Raw genomic sequence first — 27909 nt, 5'->3', positions numbered from 1 at the left:
TGTTCTCTCTTACCTTCTTTCTATACAGAATCGCTGTTTGCCTTTGGGCTACAGAGTTTTAGTAAAAACATTCGAAGCTGTGATTATGTCATGCCGTGAAATGTTCAATTTTTCAGACACTTTTACATGTCAGCTTCAAGGTGACATATAATAGGGGTCTACACACTGTCATGATCCCCATGAGGATGACCACATACGGTAGTGGCTGAGATATTAATGTTAAATTATGCTATGGCCACACGTGCAAAACATAGAAATAAGTTTTCAGCATAAGGAACAGTCATGTACTGTGCTGTGTCATAAATTCATTCAAAATGTTTCACCGTATGTTGGTGATTTGATGATATTTTTTCGGTAAGGATATAAATGGAAACTTCTAGAGCTTTCAAAACTGCAGATCTCTATAAAATTCACTCAAAGTGCCCTAGGTCGCGACCACTGTGAATGAGACTACTGTCATCTCTAATACCCACTGTAATACTACGTACGTTTTTAATTTTGTTAGTGTAAGCAATGTCTTTGGTGCAGTGGAATGACACCATACCGAATACCTGTTTTATTAAAAAAAATCACATTAAGAAACAGACTAACATTCTGTCAGCAGTGCGGAGAAGTTCTGTCCAAGTGCAGAAGACATTTGGTTGCGTTGCTTGCGATTGGGGGATAGCACACAGTTCAGGAATGTTCAGATTACTATATGGTGTCAGGGTATTCTTAGCAGATAAGGAGGTTCCAGGTACGTGTTAACTGTAAAACTTTTAGCTTGAGGCTGTGCCTCACACTTTATCAAACAACCCGACAATTCTAGGAACCGTCGCTTGTGTGCATTCACATTATAATATACAGAATCAGCTACGGCACTGTCAAAATTATCGCTTTGAAGAAAATCATCTTTGTTTGTCTGTCAGCTCATCTTGCGAGTGAAAGCTACCTAGTCGTGGAAAGAGTTAGTACACATTTTACCAAAAGCTTATTAGAAATTTTACAGACAAAAGAATTAGTTAACCACAAAACAATTGTGAGAGAGTATATGAATAGATATTACATAAGAGATAAAAGTTCTCAACTGTTATGAGGAAGCTCTGTACAGAACAAGAGACTGCCACAAGTCGGCAGTGCGCGCCTTTGTACAATTCTGCCTTGCGTTGACGCTGAGCAGTAACAGTACATACTGTTTCCCACAATCAGAGCACGCAAATAGCCTTCTCTGTGGCAGCAGACATTTTGACTGCTTTCTCTCCATTCTTGATGGCGCTCAGTGTTGCCGAAGGTGCGCGAAAGTCTTTTTGAGGGTCTTCGCTTACTGTCAAAGGGAACTTCTTTTTATCTAGTAGATTTATTTTAAATAAAATTGTAGTCTAGTCTGTATAACCTATTACCACTGTTATTGTGTAAAATAATTTCTTTGTGTATAGCTTATGAGATATTGCAGATAAGAGCCGTTTAAGAGTAACTAGGCTGGCAGGCGACCTCCAAGAACAAACGTTGCCGTTTCAACAGACAATGCTGGTGGATGTTTCGATGCAGGATTCTTGAGAAACACGCTTCACCTTTTAAATAATAGTAAATCCAGTCAGTGGGAGTACGAAGACTGCCCTTCGTCAAAATGAGTAAACGAATGCCGAACTGTCAAAGTAAAAGAAACGCGAGAACACTACTTTATGAAGCTCATTCGTGGACAGTTTCGCAAGTGGCATTGTAATCATGACGGATTTACTCTGTGTAGGAAATACTGTACGAACTGCTATCTTTCTATTTAACCTTTCTTCTTGTCTCTGTGGCGCAAAAAGTCACAGATAAATCATGAAACAGCTGATCACCTAACTTTTGTAAGAATAGTTACAAGGCAAAGAACATAAAGTTATTGAAATGCCTGTATCGCAACCGGTGGTTTGGTGTAGCATCCTTGACATCATTTGTACTCCAATAGGATGAAAAGAGCACCTCATAAAAGTAAAGCTACTTACTCTGTGATCATTCCATTTTAGCAAAGGTTGGCCAGGTTGTTAATTAGAGTCCGCAAGCCATCTGATCCGTCATAGTCTGAGAACCTCGACAAACAGACAAATTACGAAGCACAGCAGTTAGGGTCGGGAAGAAAATGGCCATACGGAAAGTCATCAACACAACGCCGAGCGCTGCGAGCGATGTGTCGTACTGAACGGAGTTCGCACGGCGAACATGATTACAGCCGCAAAAACGTTATGTGAAAGAAAAGAGTCGTTAACACGGATGGACAACCCAAAACGGCTCTTCAACCCTTTCGCCGGGGAGCTGGTGTCAGTAGCGTGCTGTCGTCGTGGTCATAGCTGTCGTCATCTTCTTCTTCATCATCGTCTTCAGTTTCACTCTTGGAAGCCGAGTGCGGAACTATGAAGAACGATTTAATCGGCCATGAGATTCTGAAAGGGAAGGATCGACAGAAGGCACAGTATCCTCCTCCCAAGAAGAAAAAAAAATGGCTCTGAGCACTATGGGACTCAACATCTTAGGTCATAAGTCCCCTAGAACTTAGAACTACTTAAACCTAACGAACCTAAGGACATCACACACACCCATGCCCGAGGCAGGATTCGTACCTGCGACCGTAGCAGTCCCTTCGGTTCCGGACTGCAGCGCCAGAACCGCTAGACCACCGCGGCCGGCTTCCCAAGAAGAAGGAGAGCCCAATTCATTTGCATTATCGCTGTCCATAAGCAACCTTTCTACGTTTTTATTTAATTATCTGCGCTTGCACGTTTTCAATTGTATAGTATACATGCTGATACACTCTAATCCCGTCCAAACGAGTGAAAGACAGTTAATAAAGTGTCCTCCGCCATCTGCAAGAAATATAATGTTGTTATTAGTGTCACTAATATCTTCAAGAAGCAGTGTAGGTCACGTCATGAATTCATTTTCATTAATATATTGCAACTTTGTATCCAACATCTGCGCTCCTGGTGCTATTGACACATGCCGCATGATATTGACGGAAAAAACCACAATACCAAATAATAATTACTGTAGAGTAATGAAATTTCGGTATAAATTTGTCTAGGTAACATATTTAAGAGATTGATGTTATGATGAACGAGTCGTCGCCAATGTTGACTGGTGGCCAATGCTAAATAGAAACATATAAATCACAGCAGGTCTGTCATTAACGTCGATAAGAAGCTGGCTGCATGGTCTGGATCTGCAACGACTAAAATAATTAGAATTCGTTGGTGAAAAATAAAATATATTGTACTTAACTGGTTGTACAGGATTCTTCTTGGCTGCATACATATAATTATAAACATATAGCTATTAAGGCCTCACTTAGGCCATACGTTACAAAGCGCCTTGTTAGAGGTTGCTTCCTATCAGCTGAAGGCTTTGCTACTTAACTACTTGGAGGGGCATGTTGTCAGCACACCCCTCTCCCGGACGTACGTCAGTTTACGAGACCGGAGCCGCTGCTTCTCAGTCAAGTAGCTCCTCAGTTTGCCTCACAAGGGCTGAGTGCACCCCGCTTGCCAACAGCGCCCGGCAGACCAGATGGTCACCCATCCAAGTGCTAGCCCAGCCCGACAGCGCTTAACTTCGGTGATCTGATGGGAACTGGTGTTACCACTGCGGCAAGGACGTTGGCAAAGTGAACCAGAGCTCCTAGAAACTTAATACAAGCTGCAGAGTTTCGCTAGCGGCGCTGGTCGCGACTCACCGGTCCAACTATACTAATACGGACCGCGGTCGATAACTGCAACCACTAACAAGTGTGGTATCGAACGTTGATACAACAATTAACATAGCAACATCACAGGTTAATGCAAATGCGAGATAAGCCATTGGAGATATGAAATAGTGATTCATTAATAACCGGCATACCGCCAGAATGTTGAATGCAAGCATGCAAACGTGCATGCATTGTATTGTGCAGACGCCGGATGTCAGTCTGTGGGATGGGTTCCTACGACTGTTGCACTTGGTCGATCAATACGCTGTATTAAAAAATAACCGCACCCGCGATAACTGATGAGTCCCCTACCGTACTGCTTAATACACACCACTCAAGCGTTTGTCCCAACTGTACTGTGGTTCTTCATACACACAACTCCGCTGTCACTATTTACGTCAGCAGAGACGAGTCACGCAACCGCCTTATATCTGTTCAACACCACGCCTGGCACTCCAAAGCGAACAGTATGGTGTTCTAAGGGAGTGTGACTAACAATTCGTCATGTTAGCTTATAAGAGAGTGACGACAAAAAGGGTTCCGGTTTGCAGTTTACGAGGCAGTCTCGCAGGCCAAGAAGGCGGAGTGCTGTGCTATTTACAAACAAATCCCGGTGCTGGCGGAGCCTCATTTCCACAGCAGGGTGGGTGCAGCCGTTGAGGCGCGACAGCCGCACAACAAAGGGCGGAAGGGGAGCCGCACCTGCCGCGCCAACCGCCACACAACCTGTCGCCGTCGCTTCCTTAAGGCCACTTCCACCCAACACCATTTACGAGTACGGGTGTGCGAGGGCACGAAGCTCTTAGCCGCTGCGTAGGCTCGTAGTAGCCAACTTCCCTTGTAGCTGAAATTCTTATACACAGCGCTGACCGCAGTTCCCATAGTGGCTTCTTTAGGTTTAAGGATTGGATGTCTGCTGGTAAATTTGGTTGAGTGAAGAAGACATTTCGCTCAGCTCTGATGAAGCGTGGAGCAATTCAGTTCGAATACACGAAGTCTTGATTTACCAAAAAACTTGAATGTACGTAGTTTCGTCCAAAAACATCCATTTTATGAGAAAGTTCAGTATAGTACGGAGTTCGCGTTAGTTCCTAAGCGAGTTCAGTGGGCAGCACGTTCCTCCTGCACCACTGCTTCGCAAGGTTTTTGGGTGTCCGACACATTTCTTCAGGCGACAGTTAACAGTATATGGTTCAAATGGCTCTGAGCACTATGGGACTTAACTTCTGAGGTCATCAGTCCCCTAGAACATAGAACTACTTAAACCTAACTAACCTAAGGACATCACACACATGCCCGAGGCAGGATTCGAACCTGCGACCGTAGCGGTCGCGCGGTTACAGACTGTAGCGCCTAGAACCGCTCGGCCACTCCGGCTGGCAGTTAACAGTATATGCAGGGTGTTTCCGTAAGAGCGTGCAAAAATGTTACAGGACATAGAGAATGGTCCATTGGACAGTTTGGGATAGGAAACCTGGGGTCCCAGTTTTGTAAACCCCCCTCGCTACAGCTGTGGAGGCCAAGTTGCCACAGTTGTTATGGTAGGCCGAGTTTGTGAGTTCGAGAAACGACTTCTGGTGCAACACACCGCCGGCCGTTGGTGGCCGAGCGGTTCTAGGCGCTTCAGTCTGGAACCGCGCGACCGCTACAGTCGCAGGTTCGAATCCTGCCTCGGGCATGGATGTGTGTGCTGTCCTTAAGTTAGTTAGGTTTAAGTAGTTCTAAGTTCTAGGCGACTGATAACCTCACAAGTTGACTCCCATAGTGCTCAGAGCTATTTGAACCATTTTTTGCAAATAATCGTAGGTAAATTTCACAGTCCATAGGAAATGCAATTTACAAAAGCTGTCTGTTCACTTCTAAGAGTTCACTAACAGACGTTCCCTGTCTAAGTCACACCTGGACGATGGTCTATAACCAAGTGGACGAGAGCTGCTCTTCTATCTTCAGAGTAGGCTTCCGTCCGTTGTCATCCGGTCATTGATGGATTGTGCTCGGCCGGCAAGTGTCCGAGGCGAAGTCGGTATCTTCAGCCTCTGCGCCGCCCGTGGCGCTGGTGGAACCCGCGCAAGTGGCGAGTCTCTATGGCACTGGCACCAGCTCGCGTCTTTGCGCCTGTAGTGCTTTTGCTGTGGCTGTGTCTCGTTCGGACGACACAGTACGGAGAGGCCAGCTTAAGGAGATATGGAAGTAAACTTTTCTATCACTTTGTCTAGCATATCTGTTTTCTAGCTTATTTACAACTAACATGTATACAAGTTTACACGTACTGTGCTGTTTATTTACATGTACATTCTTTATTTCCTCCAAGGAAACAAGGACGACGAACCTGATTACCAGGTTTTCGTTACTTTACTTCTCTATAAGGTGGCTCTGTTGTATAGTATTTACATTATCTCATGACAGAATGTGCTATCAATCAACGACAGAGCCATTCATTATTTAGTGCTATTCAGAGACGTACAGTACAATACCATGGAGCAGTACCGGTACAGAACTTCCTAGTCGCTGGATTAGATCGGGATATCCTCTTCCATGGCCTGCGAGATCACCTGACCGGATTCCACTTAATTATTTCCCGTGGGGATATCTAAAGTCACTTGTGTATGAGACGCCAGTGGATACGGAAATTAACCTAGTTGCCAGAATTGTAGCTGCCTGTTATGTGATTCGAAACACACCAGCGATATTTCTCAGGGTGCTTCAGAATCTTGTTTGCCGATGTCATGCTAGCACTGACGTTGATGGCCGTCACTTCCAGCACTGTAGTAAGATACAGTGCAAATGGTACGTTCATTGTGTCAGTGGTGGGCCGGCCGGCGTGGCTGAGCGGTTCTAGGCGCTTCAGTCTGGAACCGCGCGACCGCTACGGTTGCAGGTTCGAATCCTGTCTCGGGCATGGATGTGTGTGATGTCCTTAGGTTAGTAAGGTTTAAGTAGTTCTAAGTTCTAGGGGACGGATGACCTCAGATGTTAAGTCCCATAGCGCTCAGAGCCATTTGATTTGTCAGTGGTGGTATTTGCTGTTAACTGTAACTAATGTAAATAAAAAAGTACACATTAATATAGTTTTATTCCTATTATGTCCTTAAGCTGTCTTCTCCGATACCAGGTTCCCTACCTCAGATTGTTCAGTGGAGCATCCTGCACGTCCCGTTAAATTTCTGCTCGGTCTTACGGAAACACCCAACATATCGGGTTTCTCTCCTGTGGATCGTCAGGCGCACTTTTCCTGGTGTTTCGGCAGATATCTGCAATTTAGTTTTTGCAGCTCGTAGCTGCAGTCAACCGAAACAAATCTTGCTCATCACTTGTTTCGTACAAAGAACAGTATCAACGGAAGGCGTCGGTTTGTTTCCACTTACACACAAAATAGTATTTAAATCGGAATTTTAATTATCCTTTCGATAGAGCGGTCCCAGCTTAGTCTAGTGCGTTATTCGTTTTATCGATTTATACACTGAAGCGCCAAAGAAACTAGTATAGGCATTCGTATTCAACTGCAGAAGTAGACTATGTAAACAGGCAGAATACGGCGCTGGGGTCAGCAACGCCAGTATAAGAGAACAAGAGTCTGGCGCAGTTGTTAGATCGGTTACTGCTGCTACAATGGCATGTTACCAAAATTTAACTGAGTTTGAACGTCGTCTTATAATCGGCGCACGAGCGATGAGACACAACATCTCCGAGGTAGCGATGAAGTGGGAATTTTTCCGTACGACCATTTCACAAGTGTACCGTGAATATGAAGAATCCGCTTAAACATCAAATCTCCGACATCGCTGCGGCCGGAAAAAGATCGTGCAAAAACGGGACCAACGACTACAAAAGAGAATCGTTCGACATGACAGAAGTGCAACCCTTCCGCAAATTGCTGTAGATTTCAATGCCGGGCCATCAAAAAGTGTCAGCGTGCGATCCATTCTACGAAACTTAATCGATATGGGCTTTCGGAGCCGAAGGCCTACTCGTGTACCATTGATGACTGCACGATACAAAGCTTTACGCGTCGCCTGGGCGTGTCAGCACGACATTGAATGTTGATAATTGGAAACATGTTGCCTGGCCGGACGAGTCCCTTTTCAAATTGTATCGAGTGGATGCACGTGTATGGGTATGGAGACAACTTCATGAGTCTATGGACCCTGCATGTCAGCAGGGAATTGTTCAAGCTGGTGGTGGCTCTGGAATGGTGAGGGGCGTCCTGCAGTTGAAGTGGTATGGGACCCCTGATACGTCTAGATATGGCTCTGACAGGTGACACGTACGTAAGCATCCTGGCTGATCACCTGCATCCATTCATGTCCATTGTGCTTTCCGACGGACTTGGGCAATTCCAGCAGGACAATGCGACACCCCACACGCCCAGAATTGCTGAAGAATGGCTCCAGGAACATTCTTCTGAGTTTAAACAGTTCCGCTGGTCACCAATCTCTCCAGACACGAACGTTATTGAGCGTATCTGTGTTGCCTTGCAACGTGCTGCTCAGAAAAGATCTCCTCCGCCTTGTACTTGAATTTATGAACAGCCCTGCAGGATTCGTGACGTCAGTTCCCTCCAGCGTTACTTCAGGCATTAGCCGAGTCCGTGCCACGTCGTGTTGCGGCACTTCTGCATGCTCGCTTGAAACCTACACGATATTACGCAGGCATATCAGTTTCTTTGGCTCTTCAGTGTATATGGGCTTCAGTTGAAAGCCAATATGACGGTTGGCGAATCTGTACTGGATGGTGTGCATGTGACGCACGCAGCGTACTTTCCATCTCACCGGTCTACGTTCAAACGCACTCAAAATATCTAGCTTGCAAGATATTGATCTGGACGTAAAGCCGTCGGCACATGGACCGTGCATCAGAACGGTGAGCGTTGATCTTGCCGAGTTTTTGCCGTAATAGCGTGGAATAGCACGTTCGGGAGTCTTTCCGAACGTGCAGAGCAATATCTAGCATGTCAGATATTCTGAGCTTGCGTCTGAGCGTTGACCAATGAGATGGCACAACGTCAACTACGTCACTTGCACGCCATGTCCCTTCAGCACAGAGTTGTGAGGCGCCATATTGGCATTCATTTCAAGCCTATACGTGTATTTGCCGTTTCTGAGCACCAGAAAATTGAAAATCACTGGACAACCAGTTGTTTACTGTGCGATTTGTTTCAATAAAATAATGAGAAACGCCATATTCTTGGCAGAAGAATCATTGTAACTTGCGTATTATGAGAGTATGCTATTTGAAGGCAGTGACACACTGAATCAGCCACCCAAAACCCATTGTTCTTGGAACAAATTGTTATAGTTAAATTTCAATCAGTAACATATCTACGATTAAAGTTTTCAGCAAGCGGTAATTATCTATAATTTATTGGTTATGGAGTCTTGCACGTTTAGCGCGGTGCACCTGTGGTCTAGGGGTTGCGCCTTTGATTAGTAATCACAACGTCCTCGGTTCCAGGTTCAAAAGCCGCCACCGCTTAAATTTAGCGTGTTCGGCCAGAGGGTTAGCTACCCTCTGTAATAAAAAAAAAACTGAGTGAACGGATAAACGAACAACCTGAACGGGTGTCATGAGACGTCCGAACCGAACATACACAACGAACGAAGTAGAACAAAATGAGATCAACAAGGAATTTAAAAAAAAAAAAAAAAAAGAAAAAGAAAGCGTAGCACGTAGCGTCACAGACCCACATCAAGATTAAATCAAGGAGGGTGATTCGCGTCTCGGAACTCTCATATTTTATTTTCCTAACATTTGCGTTTTTATTAGGTTCTGATACTTTATGTTTAGTTTAATAAAAGTATATACTATAATATTTGGTGTTATGTAAATGTAAGTTCACTTTTTTTTTTCGAGGGGTGAGTTTGTTTGATTGGCTTAATCTACAGGACAGCTGGCGCTACTTGTATAAAGCTATTTTGCTCCTTTATCTTTTACGCTTCGTAATTCACATGTTGCAATGATTCTGCTACTGGGTAGGAACAGCGATCAAGTAAGACTGACCGTGGGGTTTTACTAAAATGTGGGAATGATGAAATAATGTTTATCTTATGTGGAGAAGTATTTCAAATTTGCATCGCACTGTTTGTAATGGAACTTTTATAAGCCTCTGTCCTTACTAATTGGACATGGTACTTTCCTTTTCGTGGACGATGGAGGAAATGTGCGTTTTAATAGAGCTAACGTTGGTATTTTACGCGCTCCAGTTTAGTAAAGAGTGTGATTTACGAACTAGAAACATCCCGCAGCTGCCACTGGAGTGCGTTGCGATCGCATATACCACGTTGGGACCCACGTACCGTGTGCACAAGCCGCATCGTTCCTCAGCGTTCAGCAGCACGTTGAACTTAGCACGCTCAACGTTGACGTTCGACAGCACGGTCCGTGTGCCGACGGCTTAAGGAAAGATTCCTGAATGCGCTATTCCACGCTATCACGTCAGAAAGTCGGTACGCTCAACGTGTTCCGACGGCTTTTAAGGGTAAAGTGAGCCCTGAAAAAATGATGCTCCTCCTGGTTACGGTCGGCGGTAGCAGTGGCAGCGAGAATGTGGCCGCTGGCGGTATTGTCGCAGGTGTATGGAGAGGAGCCGCACCCGGCGTCGGCCTGGCGTAGAGCAGGTAGCGAGGCGACGGCGCGGCGCGGCTACCGGGCGCGGCCAGGTGTGAGCGAGCCAGCGACCGCCGGCGCCGGAGCGGCAAAACGATTTCCAGGAGTGTGCCGTGCCGTGCCGCGGCAAGGTCAAGGCGGCCGGGAACCTGATCCGCGCCAGCCCCCGCCGCCGCCGCCGCCGCCACAGCCGTGGTCGCAGTCGCAGTCGTAACGCATCGCGCGCGCCTCTGTCCGGCGCTGCGGCAGCGTGTGCTGCGCTGCGCCTCCTGCCGCGCGCTGTCACTGACCTCAGCGCAATGCCGGCGCGCCGAGCGCTCCGTGACACTCGCAGCTCTCAGAGCCCTCCGTTTCCACCTCAGCGTACGTACGACGGCATTTCAAAATGCAAAGTAACACTTCCTTTTTTCTGAAAATAGGTTGGGTTTATTCGAGATTCCAATACACCATATTGTTCTCCACTCTTTTACCTACAAAACTATATTTTTCAACATGATGACCGATCTACATCTACATCTACATTTATACTCCGCAAAAATAACCCCGTGACGAAACGCACCGCTCTTCTTTGTATCTTCTCTATCTCCTCTGTCAACCCGACCCGGTACGGATCCCGCACTGATGAGCAATACTCAAGTATAGGTCGAACGAGTGTTTTTGAAGCCACCTCCGTTCTCGACGGACTACATTTTCTAAGGACTCTCCCAATGAATCTCAACCTGGTACCCGCCTTACCAACAATTAATTTTATATGATCATTCCACTTCTAATCGTTCCGTACGCATACTCCCAGATATTTTACAGAAGTGAATGCTACCAGTGTTTGTTCCGCTATCATACAATCATACAATAAAGGATCTTTCTTTGTATGTATTCGTAATACATTACATTTGTCTATGTTACAGGTCAGTAGCCACTCCCTGCACCAAGTGCCTAACCGCTGCAGATCTTCCTGCATTTCGCTGCAATTTTCTAATGCTGCAATTTCTCTGTATACTACAGCATCATCCGCGAAAAGCCGCATGGATCTTCCGACCCTATCTACTACGTCATTTATACAGGGTGTTACAAAAAGGTACCGCCAAACTCTCAGGAAACATCCCTCACACACAAATAAAGAAAACATGTTATGTGGACATGTGTCCGGAAACCCTTAATTTCCATGTTAGACCGCATTTTAGTTTCGTCAGGATGTACTGTACTTCCTCGATTCACCGCCAGATACGGGATACTCTACCTGTGCTGCTAGAACATGTGCCTTTACAAGTACGACACAACATGTGGTTCATGCACGATGGAGCTCCTGCACATTTCAGTCGAAGTGTTCGTACGCTTTGCAACAACCGATTCGGTGGCCGATGGATTGGTAGAGGCGCACCAATTCCATGGCCTCCACGATCTCCTGACCTCAACCTTCTTGACTTTCATTTATGGGGGCATTTGAAAGCTCTTGTCTACGCAACCCCGGTACCAAATGTAGAGACGCTTCGTGCTCGTATTGTGGACGGCTGTGATACAATACGCCATTCTCCAGGACTGCATCAGCGCATCAGGGATTCCATGCGACAGAGGGTGGATGCCTGTATCCTCGCTAACGGAGGACATTTTGAACATTTCCTGTAACAAAGTGTTTGAAGTCACGCTGATACGTTTTGTTGCTGTGTGTTTCCATTCCATGATTAATGTGATTTGAAGAGAAGTAATAAAATGAGCTGTAACATGGAAAGTAAGCGTTTCCGGACACATGTCCACATAACATCTTTTCTTTATTTGTGTGTGAGGAATGTTTCCTGAAAGTTTGGGCGTACCTTTTTGTAAAACCCTGTATAGTTTGTGGGACTAAAGTTGCATGGGACAACGAGGGCCATAATATGACATGGGTTTTTTCATGCTAAGTGGGGTCGCTTCAGAGGACGTGGAGGTCACCTTTCTCTCTCTTTTTTTTGATGGAATGATATAGTTGGGTACTTATTTCTGATAGGAGCTATCGAGACGAATCAAGTGATGTGTAAGAGCAAGGTCTTTGGAGGTCAACAAAGGTCAAAAAGTTGGCATGAACGTCCATTTATAGAAAGTATTCGGAGTGATGGCCATTGGTATCAATGCAGTACTGTAATCTTCTTATCATGGATTGAGTGGTATTCCTTATCACATCGGCACTTATCGAAGCACATGCTCTGACAATTCTCTCTCGCATATCTTCAGCTGTAGTTGGAACGTCTATATAAACAATGTCTTTTACGAATCCCCACAAGAGAAACTCCAGAGGCGTCAAGTTTGCGGAACTACCTGTGCTCTTTTCCAATCATCTGGAACCTTCCGTTCCTCTAGAGACTTGCGGTACACGGCTGTTAGAATGGGGGCAAGTTCTTTTGCGTATTCTGTGTAGAATTCAATGCGAACGCTTTACGCCATGTTACTCGTAGGAGCTTAATGCCTACATGATACTGCTCTACTGGTAGACATAGGAACAAACATCTCGTAGCATCAATAACCTTTCCATCATCCTTCACTGCGCCAAGGAAGGTGTGAGATCTGGGCTGTAGGGTGGATGAGGAAGAACAGTCCAATGTAGTTTTGTGAGCTCTTCTCGGATGCGTAAGCTTGTGTGAGTTGAGTTGCCATGGAGAATGAGGAAGATCGTTTGCATTTTTGTGGCGACAAGCACGAGGAAGTCATTTCTTCTGTTTCCTTAGGGGTAGCACAATATACTCAAAGTCGATCGCTGCACCCTGAGGGAGGATATCAAACAGAATAACGCCTTCAGAATCCCACGAGACCGTCGAAATGACTTTTTCTTCGAAGGAGAGGTGGTGTGGCGCCACTCGATGGAATGCTGTCTTTTTCTCAAGCTCGAAGCGGTGAACCAATGTGTCATTGCCTATGACGACAATCGACAAGAAATTGCCTCGTGACGCGCAAGCAGTTACGCACAGATGATCCTGCGTTGCTCTTTAAGATCCTCTGTTAGACGGCGAGGAACTCAGGGGGCACGCACCTATAAGCACCCTAAATGGTGGGCGTGTATGTCAGTACAAGAAACAGAGACGTCCAGTTGTGCAGCAAGGTGTTTGATTGTGTATCGTCGACCACCTCGAATGAGAGTGTCCGCACGTTCCAGTACTGCAGGAGTCGCAGCTGTGTGCGGTTGGCCGGCACGTGGCAGGTCGGACAACTTCCCGCGACCTTGTTGCGATGAAGACAAGCGCCTCGTCCAACGGCTCATCATGCTTTTGTTCACTTCCAGGAACAGACATTCTGCAAACGCCTCTGAATATCTGCGACGCTCTGGTTATCCCCCAAAATGAACTCACTGACAGCTCTCTGCTTGGAACGCACCTCCGCTACAGACGCCATTTTGCAGGCTATGTGTACCGCCACCACCTATCGTAGCTTCATTAAAGTATGGGGACTAAAGCGGGAGTACTCCGCGATGCCCCAAAACAAATTTTGCATTTTTTCGACCGAAATTTGCCGAGAAAAAAGATGTGTTGCACTACTTATTGAACGCCCCTCGTCATTAGGACTGCGCAAGCAGCTTGATGCTCGATAGAATTTCGATTACGGTTACTTGTGCAACCCTTCAAGCGTGCGATTGCTTGAGCTCGTGTACGACGTCACATCAGTCCTGTTCATTTTTAGGGTACCGTAGCCCAGGCGGTAGAAACGAAACAGTTGTAGGATCATTTTGCTGTCTATCCGTCCGTCCGTCTGTCTGTATGTCCGTCCAACTGTTCAGAATCCTTTATCCCACGAACGGGTAGACGTATAAAGTTGATATATACGTCGCATACTATGGTATAGGGTCCGTTGGCGATGTAAAACATTTAAGCTTTTAAGTCAGTGGCATCAAAAGATACGAGTATTTATGTCACGTACTTCGATACTCCCAGCGTCATTCATCAAAACCTGTTGACCTAGAAGCATGAAATTCGGCAACAAGCAAGGTTTCACAGTACAAGTAAGGAAAAAATACGAAAACTTTTAACTTTAATCATGTTGTTGTTGTTGGTCTTCAGTCCTGAGACTTGTTTGATGCATCTCTCCTTGCTACTCTATCCTGTGCAAGCTTCTTCATCTCCCAGTACCCAATGCAACCCACACCCCTCTGAATATGCTTAGTGTATTTGTAATCATATAACAAAAAAAAATTTGTTTTTGTTATTTTTTTATCCGTGTGTGAGTCTGTCTGTCCTCCGTACGTCTGTTACGACACCTTTTCTCAGAAATTACACTACTGGCCATTAAAATTGCTACACCAAGAAGGAATGCAGATGATAAACGGGTATTCATTGGACAAATATATCATACTAGAAGTGACATGTGATTACATTTTCACGCAATGTGGGTTCAAATGGTTCAAATGGCTCTGATCACTATGCGACTTAACTTCTAAGATCATCAGTCGCCTAGAACGTAGAACTAATTAAACCTAACTAACCTAAGGACATCACACACATCCATGCCCGAGGCAGGATTCGAACCTGCGACCGTAGCGATCACGCGGTTCCAGACTGAAGCGCCTTTAACCGCACGGCCACACTGGCCGGCTACGCAATTTGGGTGCATAGATTCTGAGAAATCAGTACCCCGAACAACCACCTCTGACCGTAATAAAGGCCTTGATACGCCTGGACATTGAGTCAAACAGAGCTTGGATGTCGTGTACAGCTGCCCATACAGCTTCAACATGATACCACAGTTAATCAAGAGTAGTGACTGGCGTATTGTGACGAGCCAGTTGCTCGGCCACCACTGACCAGACATGAAATGTAACATCCACTGTTCAAAGTGCCGTCAATGCGAACAAGAGGTGACCGAGACGAGTAACCAATGGCACCCCATATCATCACGCCGGGTGATACGCCAGTATGGCGATGACGAATACACGCTTCCAATGTGCGTTCACCGCGATGTCGCCGAACACGGATGCGACCATCATGATGCTGTAAAAAAAAAACTGGATTCACCCGAAACAATGAAGTTTTGCCACTCGTGAACCCAGGATCGTCTTTGACTACACCATCTCAGGCACTCCTGTCTGTGATGCAGCATCAAGGGTAACAGCAGCCATGGTCTCCGAGCTGATAGTCCATGCTGCTGCTGCTGCTGGTGCAAACGTCGTCAAACTGCTTGTGCAGATGGTTGTTGTCTTGCAAACGTCCCCGACTGGTTGACTCAGGGATCGAGACGTGGCTACACGATCCGTTACAGCCATGCGGATAAGATGCCTGTCATCTCGACTGCTAGTGATACGAGGCCGTTGTGATCCAGCACGGCGTTCCGTATTACCCTCCTGATACCACTGATTCCATATTCTGCTAACAGTCATTGGATCTCGACCAACGCAATCAGCAATGTCGCGATACGATAAACCGCAGTCGCGATAGGCTACAATCCTACCTTTATCAAAGTCGGAAACGTGATGGTACGCATTTCTCCTCCTTACACGAGGCATCACAACAACGTTTCACCAGGCAACGCCGGTCAACTGATGTTTGTGTATGAGAAATCGGTTGGAAACTTTCCTCATGTCAGCACGTTTTAGGTATCGCCACCGGCGCCAACCTTGTGCGAATGATCTGAAAAGCTAATCATTTGCATATCACAACATCTTCTTCCTGTAGATTAAATTTCGCGTCTGTAGCCCGTCATCTTCGTGGTGTAGCAATTTTAATGGCCAGTGGTGTACTATAGCAAAAGCTAAATTTCACAAAAAATTTAACCTTAAAATTGAAAAGTTCTCGTAAGTCCTGGAGTTTCCGGAACCGATATTTTGCCAGAATCGTGGAGATTCTCGATTTCCGGTATGGATAACACACATGCTTAGGTTAGTACGGAACCCTCAGAATGCGAGTCCTCGAAGTTGGCCAATATTTGTTACACACTATGACACCTGTGCTGCAGTGGACAGTAAGCTACACACCTGAATACAATGCTGAATGAGTGTAAATAATATTTTACAGTGACTTGTAAGACAGTTTATAGAAAGTGAGCGTATATATTGCTCTAAAAATCGGCAATAACTAAAAGATTCCACCACAGTTGTCTTTCTTTAGTTTCCTAAGGACCCTGGGACATATAAAAGATACATGAGGGAGCAGTTTACTGACGATTCTCTTTTGACGTACGGATATTTACTGAAGAATCTTGTTTTTCTTTAAAAACAAAGAGGGGCCAGAAAACAGTTGAAGGCCTTTTGCAGAAAGACGTCGTATATCTATCCAACAGCGTGATATTTAATGCGCTGCACTTCCAACCAAATCATTCAAATGGAATGTAGGAAACTTGTGAGGAATGCAATACCTAGTTTATTTAACGTACCAAAGTAGTCACCACAACTGTAGCTGAAGAAAGAACCAACGCAGACGCGATAATAAAACGTCACAAGCAATAACACTGTTGACAAACTGCCTATTGGCTTCTGTCTCGGGTTCTTCGGCCGACGTTCATCTAATTATTTTTCTGACGTTTCGCCAGCACGAGTGGCTGGCATTGTCAAAGCTTCACCCTCCATTGCCGGCAATGGAGGGGGAAGCTTTGACAATGCCAGCCACTCGTGCTGGCGAAACGTCAGAAAAATCATTAGATGAACGTCGGCCGAAGAACCCGAGACAGAAGCCAATAGGCAGTTTGTCAACAAGTGGCCACGAAAGCCTTAACAATTTTGTAATAACACTGTTCTTCAACACTGAAGAAGCCAATTCTGAAATTGTTGCTGCCTCTGAGCCATAAACGGCAAGAATCTTCAACGAAGCCGTCTTTTTAAAGTAATAATAATAATAATAATAATAATAATAATAATAATTACATTCACACAAATATTCACATATTAGAAAATCGAGTGAATTATTAGAATGTGAGAACAATTAGATTCTACACGAAATTATTGTGTGTCAGCAAAAACGCCTATCATAAGAATAGCAGTTCATCCATTCCCGGAATCAGAATCTCCAATAATTTTGCCTATTATCGACACTGATACTGGCAAGGGATTCCAGGATTTTCGAGAATGTTTTAATTTCAAGTTTGAAGTCTGATAACAACTGACAACAAGATTTTCTTTTCATGTGACGAAATTACAAATTAACAGTTTTCTGTCTTTTTTTTTTTTTTACTTTGGTGGTAGTGTAAAACCTTGCTTCTTGTCGAATTTCATGTTTCTAGGTCAATGGGAAATACCATGTAGGTTTTGATTAGTGAGTTTGCATTCAAGTTCTAAGGCCTCCGACTTTTTTTTCTCCGGACTGGAAAGAGATAGAAACATGCGCATTGTTTTAAAACGAGGCCGTGTTCATTGTCAATACGTCCCAGAGATGGCAGCACCTTACGGCAGATGGAATTTTACCGCCAGCGGCGAGAATGAGAACTGTTTTAAATACTTAAAATGGCGACGTTTTCCTTACTTGAACAGCGTGCAATCGTTCGTTTTCTGAATTTGCGTGGTGTGAAACCAATTGAAATTCATCGACAGTTGAAGGAGACATGTGGTGATGGAGTTATGGATGTGTCGAAAGTGCGTTCGTGGGTGCGACAGTTTAATGAAGGCAGAACATCGTGTGACAAGAAACCGAAACAACCTCGGGCTCGCACAAGCCGGTCTGACGACATGATCGAGAAAGTGGAGAGAATTGTTTTGGGGGATCGCCAAATGACTGTTGAACAGCTCGCCTCCAGAACTGGCATTTCTGTGGGTTCTGTGCACACAATCTGCATGACGACCTGAAAATGCGAAAAGTGTCATCCAGATGGGTGCCACGAATGCTGACGGACGACCACATGGCTGCCCGTGTGGCATGTTGCCAAGCAATGTTGACGCCCAACAACAGCATGAATGGGACTTCCTTTTCGTCGCTTGTGACAATGGATGAGGCGTGGATGCCATTTTTCAATCCAGAAACAAAGCGCCAGTCAGCTCAATGGAAGCACACAGATTCACCGCCATCAAAAAAATTTCGGGTAACCGCCAGTGCTGAAAAAATGATGGTGTCCATGTTCTGGGACAGCGAGAGCGTAATCCTTACCCATTGTGTTCCAAAGGGCACTACGGTAACAGGTTCATCCTACGAAAATGTTTTGAAGAACACCCGCACATCGAGCTAACGTTACGCAACGTTTCTTCGAGATAACAACTTTGAAGTGATTCCTCATGCTCCCTACTCACCTGACCTGGCTCCTAGTGACGTTTGGCTTTTTCCAACAATGAAAGACACTCTCCGTGGCCGCACATTCACCAGCCGTGCTGCTATTGCCTCAGCGATTTTCCAGTGGTCAAAACAGACTCCTAAAGAAGAAAGTGGAATCATGGCGTCAGCGTTGTGAAAAATGTGTACGTCTGCAGGGCGATTACGTCGAGAAGTAACGCCAGTTTCATAGATTTCGGGTGAGTAGGTAATTAGAAAAAAAATCGGAGGCCTTAGAACTTGAATGCACCTCGTATGTGACATAAATGGCTATATCCTTTGACTGCATTGTCTTAGAAGCTCCATTGTTTAACATCGTCAAGGGACTGTAGACCTCAATATGTGACAAATTTCAACTTTATACGTCTATCCCTTTCTTGAGAAAAAGGGTTTTCGGCACGGTGCTAGGCAGATAGATAGACAGACAGACAAGTGGCCAACGTTTCGATCGTATAAGTCTTTCGTTTTACCGATTGTGGTATGGAACCGTGAAAATCACTGATGGTGTCGGGAATTGTACCCGAGACGTCCTTATGAGAGTCAGACGTGGTGACGACTTGGCTACGGATACGGACGATTGCTGTTAACGTCATTAAATTTGTTGACAATTAGTAGAAGAAAATGGTGCAACCAAAGTACTGAACGTCAGTCTAACAGAATGACATCCTCCATGCCAACCGTGATGTATTTACAAACACCTATCATGTGAAACGTAACTACCACTTTTCTTACATGACATTCTGAAATCAAAGGATCAAGACAGTCAGATACATTACTCCTTGATTGCTTAGACTCAGTACCGAACCTGGGCTTGTTACCAAAAGTACAACGATACGGGTTATCAGGCGAAATTTGTGACTGGATTGAGCATTTCTTGGCAGTGCAGCATGTTATCTTCGATAGAGAGTCATCGACACAGAAGTAGCTTCAGGCCTACACCATGGAAGTGTGCTGGAACCCTTAATGTTCATATTGTATACTAATGATCTTACAGACAGCATTAATAGATGATACAGTTGTCTATAATGAAATACTGGCTGAAAAAAGCTGCGTAAACATTCAGTCAGATCTTGATAAGATTTAGAAGTGGCGCATGGGTTGGCTACCGGCTTTAAATGCTCAGAAATATTATATTAAAAAAAAGCACTCCGTCTTCAGGCCACGAGTTGCCTACCGGGACCATCCGACCGCCGTGTCATCCTCAGTGGAGGATGCGGATAGGAGGCGCGTGGTGTCAGCACACCGCTCTCCCGGTCGTTATGATGGTATTCTTGACTGAAGCTGCTACTATTCGGTGAAGTAGCTCCTCAGTATTATATTTTGCCCTCCAAAAAACGCGAAAACGTAATATGCTAATACACCTTAGGTGGCTTCCATTAAGATTGGTGCCAGCTATGGTCCTCAACATGATTCATAGTTGGAATCGATCAGCTCTTATAAATACCTGAGAGATTTGAAATACAATGATCATATTTGCTTAGTCGTAAGTGAAGCTGGTGACCAATTACGATTCACTGGTAGAATACTGAAGCAATGGAACCAATCCGCAAAGGAAATAACTTACAAGTCACTGGTGCGATCCATCCGAGAATACTGCTCAAGAGTGTGGGACCCACTTCAAATAGGACTAGGAGAGGATGCTAAAAGTATACAAAGAAGTGCAGCACGAATGGTCATAAGTTTGTTTGACCCATGGGAGTGTGTCACAAAGATGCTGACGAAACTAAATTGGCACACAGCTGAAGACAGACGCAAACTATTGAGAGAAAGCCAACTTATAAATTTTCAAGAACCGGCTAGCGCAAAGCCTTCAGGAGTTTACATCACTCAGGTAAAAGTCGGATAGTACAAAAAAGAAATAACTTTACTAATCGCTGCTCGCCGTAACATCTCTTTCATTTTTTATTCTCGCCCAATGTAAAAATTCTTCCTGTAGGGCGACGAAGAACTGATGTAAAAAGAGAATTACACACCGCTAAGTTTTCTTATACACTAGCAACTAGTAGATCCATTATTCGCAGAAGAAAAGGAAAAAAAAAGTCTTCCTTTCACGTGAGAGAGAGTGGGCGCACTTAACCATGTATTCACTAAAGACTGACACTTTCATCTAAAGCGATAGCCACGGGAGACATTACGCTGCATTCTGGCTACTCGTATTTTTACGTAGTCATCAACGCAAATTAATATTACCCACTGCCCTCTCTCGGGAGACTAGAGTCGTGTGTCTTCCTCTGTGTGTCACACATATGAAATCGCTAAGGCAGTCAACATTTTCAGTGGTGCTTTCACATGAACAATTATGTATAGAAGTACGGTATTGCAAGTGGCATCACTAAAGACACTACCAAAGGACGAATATCTCCAGTAGGCAGTTCTGTTTTCTTCTTCTTTGACTTTTCCCATTAGACATTAGTCGTTTGCTCCTTCCTGTAGTCTCGGTTACTCCAACAGAAAGCTGTTAACACCATCTCATCCAATGTTCGATCAATATATAATTTCCACGACAATGAGCTTTTCTCGGGGTCCTCGTCAACACCTTCTTGAGCTACCTTTTATTGCGTATTACTTTAACATACTCCAATCACTAAAGACGTTTGTTCTCTAGTCTGCCCGTTACGGTCTCTGTCACTCCAATTTCTTCCAATATTTTGTATGTTTTAATCTTGTCTCCACGGGTTAAGATGAAAGGCGTACATATAATGGGAAATGGCAGTTTGTTTGAAATGTTTGCCGCTATGAGCGTCTTTGCGTGTCTGAACACATGACTGATACGTATTCTTTGGCTAACAGAGGTTGTATTATTAGTAGAACACTAGCAAGTGAGTGCGTCGGTTGCAGAGAGAGTGAGTGTTGAGTCACCGCTGATTGAGGGATTTTGGTAGCGGACGTGCCCTATAGACAATGAATTTTGTGGTGCTCCCTGGTGGGACTGAATATAGAGGATGAATGTTTGCCTCGTGATGACTGGGTGTTGTGTGATGTCCTTAGGTTAGTTAGGTTTAAGTAGTTCTAAGTTCTAGGGGACTGATGACCATATATGTTAAGTCCCATAGTGCTCAGAGCCATTTGAACCATTTGAACCAAGCTTAAGCGTAAAAGTTTCAACGTACAGGCACACCCTCATAAAATCTAGTTCCACTGTCCCGATGTTCCTTCTTTTATTCGTAAGTGGCCGTATTATTGCCCCTTAAGTAACTACGTTTTCGATAATACTATTGAGTAGCCTTCTTTTCGTCTATTGATTAACATTATTGTTCCAAATCACACTATGTAGGGGCTTCGTTCATGGATTACCCATCGTTACTTTGGTCTCAGTATCTTTGTTACAGTTACCCTTAATGGACGTTACAGAACTTGCGAAGGGCAGTCAAATGAAAACTAGACAGACGGGAAAAGCAGTGTGCATTATTTCAGAAGCAGTCGCCATAACCGTTAATACATTTGTTCCACTCTGAGATAAGACAGTCAATGCTTTCATCGAAAAATGTCTTTCTTTGGGCCTCGAAAAATATGGAAATTTCATGAGGAGAGATCAGGAGTGCATGGAGGATGGGTGAGGGCTTCCCAGCGAAATTTCTGCAGCGTAGCTGAAACGACCTTGGCAACACCTGGACCCGCTCGAAGTTTGGTGTGACAACAATTTCTTTTAACGTATCACGCTACTGAAGGTGTCCTACGGTCTAGACACTGCTGCTTGCTGGGGGAAAATTAAAGACAGCGAGTGAATCCGAACCATGACAAGTGTTGAAATATTTCGCATACACAAAGAGTCTGGAAGTCATTAAGTAGTATTAAGAAACCTAATTCTAGGAAATATAGTTGTCGAACACTTACACCCTTCCCTCTCTACCAGAGGAAAGGAAGGAAGATTAGTGTTTAGCGACGCGTCAACGAGAAAGTCTTTAGAAAGGAAAGAAATGCTCGAACACGACAAGGATAAAGAAGATATTAGCTGTATCCTTTAAAAGCGATCCACCCCTACATTTGCCTTCAGAGATTTAGAAGAACAACGGAGCACCTGGAGGGCCAGATTAGGGTGTGAACCATGCTCCTATCGAATATGAATCCCGCGTTACCCGTAATACACATCGATCAGTATCGAAAACATATTATTATTATTACTGGTACCAGTCTTGAAAGTTACCATTTTAGCTACCAAACTACACAAACAGAAAACCGGACTTGTGGACTAAAGTTCGTAAGTTCTGAGTAGACAGATGCCGAGTGTGATTCGTTAAAATGTTGCTTTCATCCTGAAGTAGATTCACGTTCACACATCCATTCATAAATAACGTAACTAACCTCAGTGAGTGTACATCAATTTTAGTGAAAGCGTATGCAAACGTGGCACGAAGAGGACCTGATAAATATGCTTGCTACGTTTCTGGAGGCTCATGAGGCGTGAACTCCACCGTGGGAAACGGTCCATCGGAAATGGAGCGCGGAAATCGGCCGTCGATGTGGTTTTAAGGCTGAAGAGTCAAAGGTGAAACTGGAACGGTGGACTTCCTTTCGGATTAAAACATTAAACAGAGCATCAAGCCGGTAGATTCACTGTACTGTACAACATACTAATTTCTTTACACACATTATGGTGTCAGAATTCGCACTTAATGAACACATTATAGTTATATTTTGTGATGGACCTGATACTCTGGCGATATCGAGAGCAGTAGGGAAGGGGAATTTCCCAAATGAAGCAAGATGCATAGCGATAATGGACCACGAGATTGTTCAAAGGGCCATACTTCCATATGACTGGAGAGACTTTGCAAACTCTAGCTCATTGTTCTTTCTTGTGTAACTCGCATTCCAGAATTCACCTCTGGTGGATCAGTGTTCAGTCGGAAATATTCAGTGGAATCTCTTCTTCACGATTTGTCTACCAGTTGCGTAAATTCTGTTCTTTCCATTTTTCTATTTTAACCACTCATATGTTCCTAAGGAGAAGGTGGACAAACAGTATAGTATTTTTCTTGCCGGCTAAAGAAACCTTCTAAAACCGAAACCCCGTCGCAACTCAAGATAGTTAAACCGCCGCGCCTGTTTGATTCGCGTTTTGCGAGCGGCTTTGTTTAGCAATGAAGTGTGTTATGCGAGCAGGTATTTGTAGATGTTAGACAAACAGACAAATTCTGATCTAGGATAATCAGAAGATAGTAGCCTAAAGCCTGTTGCATATGACAAACTCTCCTGGGCAGTTAGTTTAACATTTCCCAGCATACTGCCTCACCAGCACGTTTAAGTGTTCGTTTCTTAAATTATCGTTATTCGTATGTTTTTATGCTGCCCTTCGATTTTATACATCCACGAAACCTGCTTCGTTTCTGCTTACGCTGTTTGGTTAGTGTAAGGTATGAGAGAAATAATAAAAGATAATCACCATCTGCTACGAAACGGCCTAAAACATATTATATAGAAAGTAAATTCTTAAGGTAACGAGCCTCCCTGAATCCAGCGTTGCACATATCTTACATAGGAAGATCGGCACTTTAAACTTGAAGCGTTTTTAAATTAACAGTCCTAAACGTATTACACTAAAAGCTGCAGCTGAATATGAAAGTTTCGCAAGTAATACAGAAATTACGCAAGCTAAGCGAATTTTTCTGTAACATTTGTCACTGGAATGGAGTATCATTTGCCCTTCAGTTAACTAAGAATGTTTTTCCTTAGCACACATCCGAACAAAATTATCTGGACACTCTTATGTAATACAGATTTCACAAGAGGCGGACCCGCCATTGTAAAAGGAGGACGGGAGTACTGTGTTCTCAGAGGACAAATAGTGAGAGGAGAATGGATCTATCAAGAGGGCTCAGTGACTGCGAACGTGGATTGGTCATTTGATGCCACCAGAGTAACAAATCCAACAGCAACATCTCAACCCTTCTAAAGCTTCCCAAGCCGACTGTTGGTGATTTGATTGTGAAGTGGAAATATAATGTGAATAACTCACGCCGTCATGCTTGGTATGACGTTGTACCAGCTGACGTAACACCTTGTACTGATTCTTAAAGTTTTTGGTTTGTGTTTTGCATATTTACATACTGCAATTGTCTTCCATCAATGTGTGAGCACATCTTACTTCTTGTAATACACTGAAATTACACGTACCTCACGTTCATACGTTTCGTCCTACGACGGACCTGAGGATGGCTGAGTGCCATATCGCGTAACTAGAAATAATAAATTGAGGCAAAGACAGAATTTTGTGTATAAATCTGTAATGAACGGTATTGTGGCCGTGACTTAAGGTGTACAGGGTGGTCATAACTAAACTTTCGCTAACAGAGAGGACTGCCATGAAAAACGATTGAGCGTAGGTCAATGGAATGTTGTGAAACCCTTCGTAAGGACATGCGGAGGAGAAATAACGCACACACTACTGAAAGAAACACATTTTAATTTCCACATGAGAGGACAACATTTGTTAATTGTGTACAATGCTTACGTTCCAGGTTACAAGCGTTGCTCAATATGCCACTCATCTGCACCCACGACTGCCTGGAACCGTACAGATGTTCGCAGCATTTTTCGTACGGTGGACCACGGAAAGTTTAGCCGGCAGGACACAGCTCGTGCACCCCTTGAAAATTCATTATGTTCAGCATTCTCAACCACGGTGATCATAACTTCTTTAACAAGTTGAGCCGCAACTGGCCGTCGGCTTCTCCCACGAGCAATTCCCAAATCGCAAGTTAATTCGAACTTCTCAATAATGTTCTTCAACCTCCGTGTGGGAAGAGGACCTCTCCGTATCAGTTTAATGCATCGATACTGCCAAGAGCAGCAGAACTATTGCTGTGATTTGATAAAAAATAAATGGTTCAAATGGCTCTGAGCACTATGGGACTTAACTTCTGAGGTCATCAGTCCCCTAGAACTTAGAACTACTTAAACTAACTAACCTAAGGACATCACACACATCCATGCCCGAGGCAGGATTCGAACATACGACCGTGGCGGTCGCGCGGTTCCAGACTGTAGCGCCTAGAACCGCTAGGCCACTCCGGCCGGCTTTTGATAAAACAGATTTATGAGTAACGCCCTGCTCATCTTGACCAGACCCTTGTTTACTATCTCCAAGTGTAATGCGTACTGATGCTTATGCTTCAGCTTTGCGTCGCCGTATCGGTACCGTCGCCTAACGGCAAATCATGACACTAACACGACTAACAGAGCAAACCCTGCAGCACACTGTCTGAACAGCATTCCTATAATGTTGAGTGAATAGTTTTTTGTTTACACTGGCTTTAAGTAGGGAAAGTTCCATTTTACACTACTGGCCATTAAAATTGCTACACCACGAAGATGACGTGATAGAGACGCGAAATACAACCGACAGGAAGAAGATGCTGTGATATGCAAATGATTAGCTTTTCAGAGCATTCACACGAGGTTGGCGCCGGTGGCGACACCTACAACGTGCTGACATAAGGAAAGTTTCCAACCGATTTCTCATACACAAACAGCAATTGACCGGCGTTGCCTGGTGAAACGTTATTGTGATGCCACGGGTACGGAGGAGAAATGGGTACCATCGCGTTTCCGACTTTGATAAAGATCGGATTGTAGCCTATCGCGATTGCGGTTTATCGTATCGCGACATTGCTGCTCGCAATGGTCGAGATCCAATGACTGTTAGCAGAATATGGAATCGGTGGGTTCAGGAGGGTAATACGGAACGCCGTGCTGGATCCCAACGGCCTCGTATCACTAGCAGTCGAAATGACAGGCATCTTATCCGCATGGCTGTAACGAATCGTGTAGCCACGTCTCGATCCCTGAGTCAATAGATAGGGACGTTTGCAGGACAACAACCATCTGCACGAGCAGTTCGACTACGTTTGCAGCAGCATGGACTATCAGTTCGGAGACCATGGCTGCGGTTACCCTTGACGCTGCATCACAGGCAGGGGCGCCTGCGATGGTGTACTCAACGACGAACCTGGGTGCACGAATGGCAAAACGTCTTTTTTTCGGATGAATCCAGGTTCTGTTTACAGCATCATTATGGTCGCATCCGTGTTTGACGACATCGCGGTGAACGCACATTGGAAACGTGCATTCGTCATCGCCATACTGACGTATCATCTGGCGTGATGGTATGGGGTGCCATTGGCTACACGTCTCGGTCACCTCTTGTTCGCATTGACGGCACTTTCAACAGTGGATGCTACATTTCAGATGTGTTACGACCCGTGGCTCTACCTTTCATTCGGCCCCTGCGATACCCTACATTTCAGCATGATAATGCACGACCGCATGTTGCAGCTCCTGTACGGGCCTTTCTGGATACAGAAAATGTTGACTGCTGCCCTGGCCAGCACATTCTCCAGATCTCTCACCAATTGAAAATGTCTGGTCAATGGTGGCCGAGCAACTGGCTCGTCACAATACGCCAGTCACTACTCTTGACGAACTGTGATGTCGTGTTGAAGCTGCATGGGCAGCTGTTCCTGTACACGCCATCCAAGCTCTGTTTGACTCAATTCCCAGGCGTATCAAGGCCGTTATTACGGCCAGAGGTGGCTGTTCTGGGTACTATTTCTCAGGATCTATGCACCCAAATTGCGTGAAAGTGTAATTACATGTCAGTTCTAGTACAATATATTTGTCCAATGAATACCCGTTTATCATGTGCATTTCTTCTTGGTGTAGCAATATTAATGGCCAGTAGTGAAGTCACCCCGTATTACGATATTCACATAACAATTCTTCTTTCTTTGTTGTCTTTAACTCCTAAGCAAACATGCATCTCATCTAAAAGAACGCTCAGAGTTGCATGTCGCAATGGTCTGACGACCTGAAAGATCCACTTATTCCGGGGTTCTAAAGCAAAAATTGCATTGCATGCCGGGAGGTGCATATTCTTTGCCTAAATCGACTGAAGTGGATGCTGATACGAGCAAGACCCATATCCTTCCGTATCCTTCCCCAATCCGAGATTTTGATGCGTCTCTAACAATCAAGCCGTTGATGGGTAGCCCCAATCGTCTTTCCTTTCTTGTAACTTTTACATGATCGTATAGTCATCAAACGTTACCGATCACGCTATTCGTTTGTGATACACCTCAATCCTGAAACAGTCGACAAATATCATGACAATTTTATCAAGAAAGCAACTAAAAGTCACAGCGTAAAAACAGCTGTACCAGAAGAATGTAAATAAATGAGTAGAGTAACTACACTTTGCTTCCACTGGAAATTTCCTTCATGTGATGTTAAGCAAACATAAACACAACAACTAAGGTTTAAGTTGGTAAACCGCTAGCAGTAATGGTTGTGGCACTAGATTCTTGTCTGTGTCAGTGAGGACGGCGAGGAGACGTGGCCAGGGTGGTAGCAGTCAAAGAAAAGCCCTAAGCTCCTCCAGGAAAGCACAAGGGCTTTTACAAAAGTATGACAGCTTTGCTTGTGAGC

At 44.6% G+C, this 27909-nt stretch overlaps 1 protein-coding gene and 1 pseudogene across 1 annotated transcript in view; both read right to left on the bottom strand.

Moving 5' to 3' along the window:
* Window positions 1-27909, bottom strand: part of LOC126159174 (uncharacterized) — a 520900-nt gene that overhangs the window by 478592 nt on the left and 14399 nt on the right. The gene's annotated exons all lie outside the window — the stretch shown is intronic.
* Window positions 3499-3616, bottom strand: LOC126164287 (5S ribosomal RNA; annotated as a pseudogene).

Source organism: Schistocerca cancellata, chromosome 2, assembly GCF_023864275.1.
Source record: "Schistocerca cancellata isolate TAMUIC-IGC-003103 chromosome 2, iqSchCanc2.1, whole genome shotgun sequence".
Classification (NCBI taxonomy): Eukaryota; Metazoa; Arthropoda; class Insecta; order Orthoptera; family Acrididae; genus Schistocerca; species Schistocerca cancellata.
The sequence above is the reverse complement of the archived record's forward strand: the minus strand, read 5'-3'. Positions and strand labels throughout refer to the sequence as shown.